The sequence below is a fragment of the Corapipo altera genome, unplaced genomic scaffold (genome assembly GCF_003945725.1).
Source record: "Corapipo altera isolate COAL_440 unplaced genomic scaffold, ASM394572v1 0, whole genome shotgun sequence".
NCBI lineage: Eukaryota > Metazoa > Chordata > Aves > Passeriformes > Pipridae > Corapipo > Corapipo altera.
In genome coordinates this window covers 36,147,515-36,154,920 of record NW_020884872.1, presented here as the reverse complement: position 1 = coordinate 36,154,920, position 7,406 = coordinate 36,147,515, and positions in this window count along the sequence as shown.

Sequence of the window (7,406 nt, the reverse complement as noted above, 5' to 3'; positions counted from 1 at the left end):
CGCTTGTTAATAAACTGGCATAACAAATATTCTTCATAGCTCATAGTTCTCTTGCACAGAGAGATATCAACCTTTTTTTACATGTTCTATATTCTCATAGGTTTATATAGCTTAGTTTTGTATGTAAGCATTGGTTCTGGAAAAAACAAATCATAAATAAATTAGATTCCTATTAAACTGTAAGATCTTTAGAGCTGACATTCCTGTTTTAGTCTGAGGGAGGATTTACAAGAACACTGGTGCTGGTGCACCAATACTAATCAATTATCACCTCTAGTTTCCTTGGATTTTCCCTATTTTGTAACTTGTTGTTATCAAATAGGCTTGCAGAATCAGAGTGAGTCTTTATCTTCTGGACTAAGTAGGCAACTTTGATTTTTTGAAAGCAATTTTTGTGGCAATTAAATTTTGATGATCTGTCAGACATATGCAGCCAGTAATGTAATTGGCTCTAATTTAAAAAATAATAATTTTTGCTGTACCAGTAGCCAAAAAAAACAAAGAGGGGGGACAAAGGGTCAAAATTGGAGCCAACTGCCTTTCCTCAGGAAAAGCCTGTAGTTGAGACAAGGAGAAATCATATATGAGAATCATTTTCTCACTCTATATATAAAGAAAGAGAAACTTTACTGTGAAAATATTAGCCATGAGGTTGTTTCTGACAGATGCCCTTACATTTTGATTTCAGCACAGGCCAATGTAATGTTTTTGAACTCTACCTCATTTCAATATATATTTACTGAGAGACAGGGGAGAATGACAGCAAAATGTAATATTCAGAGTTTTTATTATAATTTTAGAGTACAGAATATGCAGATAGTCATCATCTAAATCATTACCCAATAGTGTTGGGCAAGTAGCAATCACAAGATTTAATATGTGCACAAAAGTTTCACATTAAAATCTGATGAACTGTATAGTACCTCTCACTAAAAGGAAAAGGAGAGGAAAAGAATAATAAAAACTATGTGGAGGGAGCTGTAAATAATTATGCTTTTGTTTGCCCTTGATTGCCCCTTTATATCCATAAAACTCTGCCCATCTTCAAGAGGCTGCTGGTTTATTGACAGTGTGTAGCAGAAGAGGAGAGTCACTGCTCCCACTTGAGGAAACTGGATTTTTGTTCTTCCAGGTTTCTTTGTTGTGTATTTATATAGTCTCACTTTAGGTATAGCCCCCTGAAATAGGAATAAGGAAGCACTTCTCTTCACAGTAAATACATGTATAACACAGTATACACAAGGACCTTTACTCCTTAACTTAGTGCAGTCCTTTTGCATTGGTTTCAGATGGGAAAAAACTCACAATAGGTTTTAATTATTCCTGTTGGAGTTTGCACTGGAAAAGATGTGCTTCAGTTGATATAGATCTTCATGATTTCTGCAGCATTTTTTCATACGCCTCATTTCAAAAAAATCAGGAGTTCTCCATGTCTCCATATCACATGTGGTTCTTGGAGCAAGAACTAGTTTGTGTCTCAGGCAACAGAAGGACCTCACCATTTGTGTGAACCTCTCCAACTCTGGCCTGTGGGGTGCTGCAACAGGAGCTGAGGCTGTTGACCTTTCTCATCTCTATATCTCTGCAACACTTCAGAGTGGAGATTTGGCTATCAGATACTGTGAGAAGAGGGCTTCTGATATTTCCTACTGAAGTCTTACCTTCATCAAAAAGAAACCTCTCCCCCGCACTGGAGAGGGCCCTGGATTTGCCTTTGCATCCTCAGGCTCCACAGGGTCAATGACTGCATTCGCCATCTTTTCACCTCGGCTTGTCATTTAATGGCAGGATACACATAAAACCTCTCAAATATGTATTTTTAAAACAGTCTGGGTAGATCTTCCCTCACAGCTTTTTTTTTTGTTAATTTTGTTTATTTTAAATTAAGGCTAAAATACAACAATATATACAATGTTTAAGGAGAAAAATCCTTAAGGAAAAAAAAGGTAAAAAAATCAGAAGAGTATCTTATTGTTTGTTCAAGAAAGATCTCATGGAGATGACCAACTTCACCTAGCATTGGCAGAGTCAGCTTTTTTTTTTTAAAAAAAGAAGTAAGGAGTAAATCTGGTTTACAGTTAGCTCCATATGCTGTTTTTGAAAATCCTGTCTCACCAGAGTTTAACTCATTGTTTAACAGTTGTGAAATGGAGTTTAAAGAAATGTCATTGATTAATATGGTACAGACTGATACACCAATCTCCACTTACTTTAAGCATTCACTGATCATTGTTTCAGATATTCAAGAGGGGTCTGGAATAGACAAAATGAAGAGGCGCTGAAGATCTAGATTTATTTCTCTAGGGATTTCTTGGACACCCTATTAGGCTTCCTGAGATGCAAAGAAAGGGAAAATAAAAGTTTCGCACAGCTCAAAACACAATAATCAGAAAAGGATATCATAACCAGAAGTTGAAAATGAAGTTACTCTTAAGGTTTGGCCACCCAAGGGATTTGCAAGACGTTCAAGACAGAAATGTTTTTGTCATCCTCACAACCAAGGAAGTCAGAAAAGCCACTGTTCATTGAGGATAATATAATCCAAACATAGCCTTTAGAATACTCATAGTACCATGGTGTTTAACAGTGTTGTGTGACTTTGATTGCCCCGAGTTTGTGTAACCATCCTGAGTTTAAAAGACTTGGCTTTTAGAGGATGAAGCTGAGGCATGTGAAACCACTAATTCAAAAATCTCAATTTTCTAGCATATACAGCAACACCTTAAAAAAATGAAGTTCTGACATCAGTTATCTGAGACTGCTTCCTAATTATCTCACTATTCCTAGGATGTGGCTGCTCAGAAGTGAGTTCCCTGAAGCACAGAGCTATCTGGACTATCTTAACATAGTTAGCTCAGACATCATTACCACTGCAGTGGAAGCAGTCCCAGTTAATTTCTCCTCCCCATCAGAGCAAATTGCTCTAACTCGAGAGAAGATAGTCACAGAATAAGGAATTGCCAGTATCTGTAGGTATGGTGAACAACCTCCTCTTAAAGTTAACTTTTAATGTGGGCACAGCAAATCATCAAGAGCATTTGTGTAATCTACTGGGGATTTTTCGAGTGATGTCAGTTTTTCAGGTATGCAATAAAACTTTTTTTTTTTGCCCATGAAGGGATGAAATGCTGAGGCAAAACTGAACATTTATAAATGTTATCATTCATGGTACTGAAAGATCAAGTAGTAGAACTAAAGAGACAAGCAGATGCACTTAAAAAAAAATCAATGCATATAAAATATTTTTTTGATGACACATTCCTAGTTTTAGACTCCAAAGAGGTGACAGGAGAGGGAGACCAGCTGCAGGGATGGAAAAGATAAGTGAACCAGAGATAAGGCACAAGAGAAACAGGATAAAAGATAATGATTGAGTAATTGTGAAGACAGATATTAAGAGAGGAAGGAAGCATGGCAAAAACACTGAATACAGTAAGAGGGTCTAATATATCAAATACTGGATGTCACAAATGGTGAATCAGAAATTTTAATATAACATTTGAAAATAAATAAGAAAAGAAGTGACAGAAAAGTGTAATGCAGGCTGAAATATTTTCCACTAGAGGAAAAATGAAATCATAGAAGGGAGCACTGAGAGAGGCATTACAAATAAGAAAAAATATGGAAGGAAAAACATTGTGATTTTTTCCCTTTAATTAAGTCATCTTTGTTCTTTATTTTTTTGTCTTGGTCATCAATAATTGCTGCTTATTAATGATTTATTTTTTTTTTACTGTATTGGGGAGGTTATTATTGTTATTACAAATCTGTGTTCCATTAATTGCTGCTTTTGTTTCATAGGCACATTGCTGCTAGGAAGAATTTCATAAAGACTACCTTTGTTAGCAGGTACCCTCAGTGCCAAATTTACCCCTCAGGTATTAACCTCCCACTGGTGTGTAGAACTGCACACACAACCTCATCAAAGGACAAGTCCAACCAGATAAACACTCCACTGTGTGACAAACAATTCCTATCAAGATATCAAGACGTGACACACCTTCATGGTAGAATTGTCTCACTAAAAGTGAAAAGAGAGGTACTCAAGAGGAATAAGTAAAGGAGATGTCATAGAGGAGGGCCTGCTCCACAAAGCCATAATCAGGGAATATGTATTCTAGTAGGAGTCCTTTTCGAATGAAGTATGACGAGAAGACACACTCCATTTGTATCTGAACATCACTAACCCCCAACGCCTCCATGATGACAGCACAATTGCACCAGCTAAAATTTGCATATGATTCAACAGTTAGTTCAAAAAATGAGATGTGAAAGCTGCACCAAGATTTGGGCTTTTTTCTTGATTATTATTATTATCCCTCTAAGTGAACTTCTGAAAATAAAACCCAGTATGATCTTTATGGACGTGATGGGCTTTGCACTGCACAGCAAGGAGGGTGGTCCACAAGAAAAGTTCTATATCCAACTAAAGGTTTAAGGTATCCAGCACAGATCCTGACTTTATCATTATGCAAACAGCTGTAATTAAATGGATCAGAAACGATGACCCTCTATATAGAATGAAATAAAAAATATCATATTGTCCATGAATTAATCTTATTGAATTTTGACTGAGATATAGAACAGAGAATGTCGGCCTGTGCTATGAGAATGTATGGTTTTCCAGCAGAGGAGTTGTTTGCTTGTTGAAAGTAACAAGAAAAAAAAAGTTAGAATTTTCAAACTGTTTTTGTCTTTGTTCCTTCCTCTCTAAAATAAAAAAAAAAACAAACCACCAAATCAAAACCAAACAAAACAGACAAACAAAAAGAAACAAAAGCAAAACCTTTTTTTAAAGAAAAGTCATTTCTCGATCTAATTTAAACTAAATCTAGTATGAGTTATTAATCTGCAAAAATAAGTCAAGCAGTGAAATTAGCTTATTCTTTTTCTTAGCATTATTATAATCACTTTCTTGGTAGCTACTTCTCACAGTTAATTCAACTGTAGATAATACCAAGCATGCAAATGTCAGCTGATTTTTCTGAAATTTCTACATATTTTCATCAGATCGCTCATACTGAAGCTGCCTGATAATTTGGACCTCCACACCATTCTGAAGCTCTGTAACAGCCATTGTTTGTCTTCCATACAAATGAGGCTTAAGCATCACATTACCACGGGCTTCACTCACTGCAAACTATGTCTATAGTCAAGGAGACTGAAAGTTTAAAGGGTTTGAAAGTACAGGCAAAGCTGAAAGTTTTCCAGCTGAAAAGAACTTTATTTTAATAGTTTAAAACTGACAACTGTTCAGAGGACCATACCAGATTGTTAAAATGAATTTAAGCCCCCATAATATTACTATAAATTTAAGCAATAACTTATCATATGAGCCTTGATTTGGCTCTAGACTCAGGAATGAATTTCACCTGTGGTGAGTGTTGTGTGAAGGGAAAAAAATGTATGAGAAAGATTCCATGGAACGAAGAAAGCTGATAAGTTAAACAAGAGAATTGGCAGAGAGCCTGCTATGATTGGTCATATTGGATAAACAATGTGAGAAAAGTAATCTGAGATATTTTAAAAGCCATTCTAAATCCTTACCTAGAAACAAAAGAGAGATATATTACGCTTTCTTTGTGTTAACCAAGAAGGAGTGAGTATATCGTGCTTCCATTCATGCCTTTGTTGAGGCTCTGAATTTTCAAACCATACTGAATTAAAGCCAAAAGAAAATCTGAGCTCTAGAGATACAAAACAAACCGATGATAAAGGAAAAGGCTGTAAAAGAGGATAACTATTAAATACTATTTTCTACCAATTAATATCTTAACAGATGCAGCTCTAATAGGATTAGAAAACTATACTTTGACATGGAATCTCTGTAATATAGAGCACAAAAATCCCAAGGGCTATAGCTGAAGAAAACTAAAAATGTTGAGTTGTATGAGCTAACCTAATAGATTAATAACTAACAAATCAACAAATATTTAATGCAAGCTAAAAATATAGCAGCAGATATCTTAAACTACCTTTAAAATGTTTCATTGACCGAGTATTCAAGATGCCAGGCTGCTATTTCACAGTTTGTCTGTGCTGCCAACTTCTGCAGGGATTTATCTGCTCACGCTACACAAGTACGTTTCACATCTTTATGTGCCTGACCACACAAACTGCACATCCAAGTGCAGGTTGTACGTTCATCTTCAAGCTTTTAAATGTGATTGATGCCTGTAACAAATAAGTGGATTTGAAGTAAAGGTTAAATGAATTGTCATATTTATCTGGACCTCTGAGCTGTTATCAAGCCTTCCACAGGCTACCATTGCACTTAGAAATGAGTATTTCAAAGTAAAAGGTTAAGGGTCTTATACAGAGAGAAAATAATCGAGTAATTGACAAATTCATTTGCTAAGTCAGGTGATAAAGACAATTTATCCTTAAGCGTCAGGATAATTGCAAAATCCTTTATGAAACTCAGGAATATTGAATGTTTTCTTAAAAACTTCATCTTTCAGTGCAAAATGCAATTCAACTTAAGGTAATATATATGCTTTTGAATTACTTTCCTTTTGCTTTACAGTGACATCAAATATTCTGACATAAGACTAGAATCGAGTAGAATAGAAAGCAGACGGTAACTCTGTGTGGAAAATAGCAGATTTTGGAAGTTAGGGTCACATTTGCAAGTACTCAAATATGGATTTCACTTCAGGAAATACAGCGTACAATTACAATATAAGTGTCCAAACATTACTCCTGTATGGCAACCATATTTCATACCCCCATTATGCATGATTTCTGAAACTAGTTTGAAAGCTGTATTCTAGAAATGGCCTAATTCCAAGTTGTTCTGTAGTGGATATCACTGAATATAATAAAGGCCAGTTACGGCTGAATATGAAATGCCTATTATTCATGTATTTGCTGTGCTAGTGACAAGCTTATCCTGAATTCGTGGCTAAACAAAGCAAAATTTGAGGTGTGATGCAAGGAAAAACTGAGCTTATTAGTTATCTAAAGCTTATATGCTATCAGTAGTGATAATAAAATACCTTTATTCACACTTACAAAGGCTCCATCTTATTGCTTCAGTCTAAAGCACTATTTTGAGGGCATAATTGTAGTAGCACTCATTACATAGAAACAAAGTCATCCTTCATCCTGCTCTAGCTGAGCGAAGCTTGTAAAAATGAACTGTAACTAGAAAAAAAATGTCGCAACTTATCCAAGTCTAACAACACAGACCTTCTTGCAGAGTATGAATGCATAATATGAAAAATATATGATAGGCTACCTGGTTTTACTTGTTTTAAATACTCTGAGTGCTTTTTATAAATAAATGCCTATCGACCTGAAAAAGAGCAGCTGTGACATATTGTCCACCTTTTTTTTTTTCCCCAAGTATTAATTTAATAAGTTTTAATTAAATACAAGCATCTGAGGATTAGAGGACTGTGCAC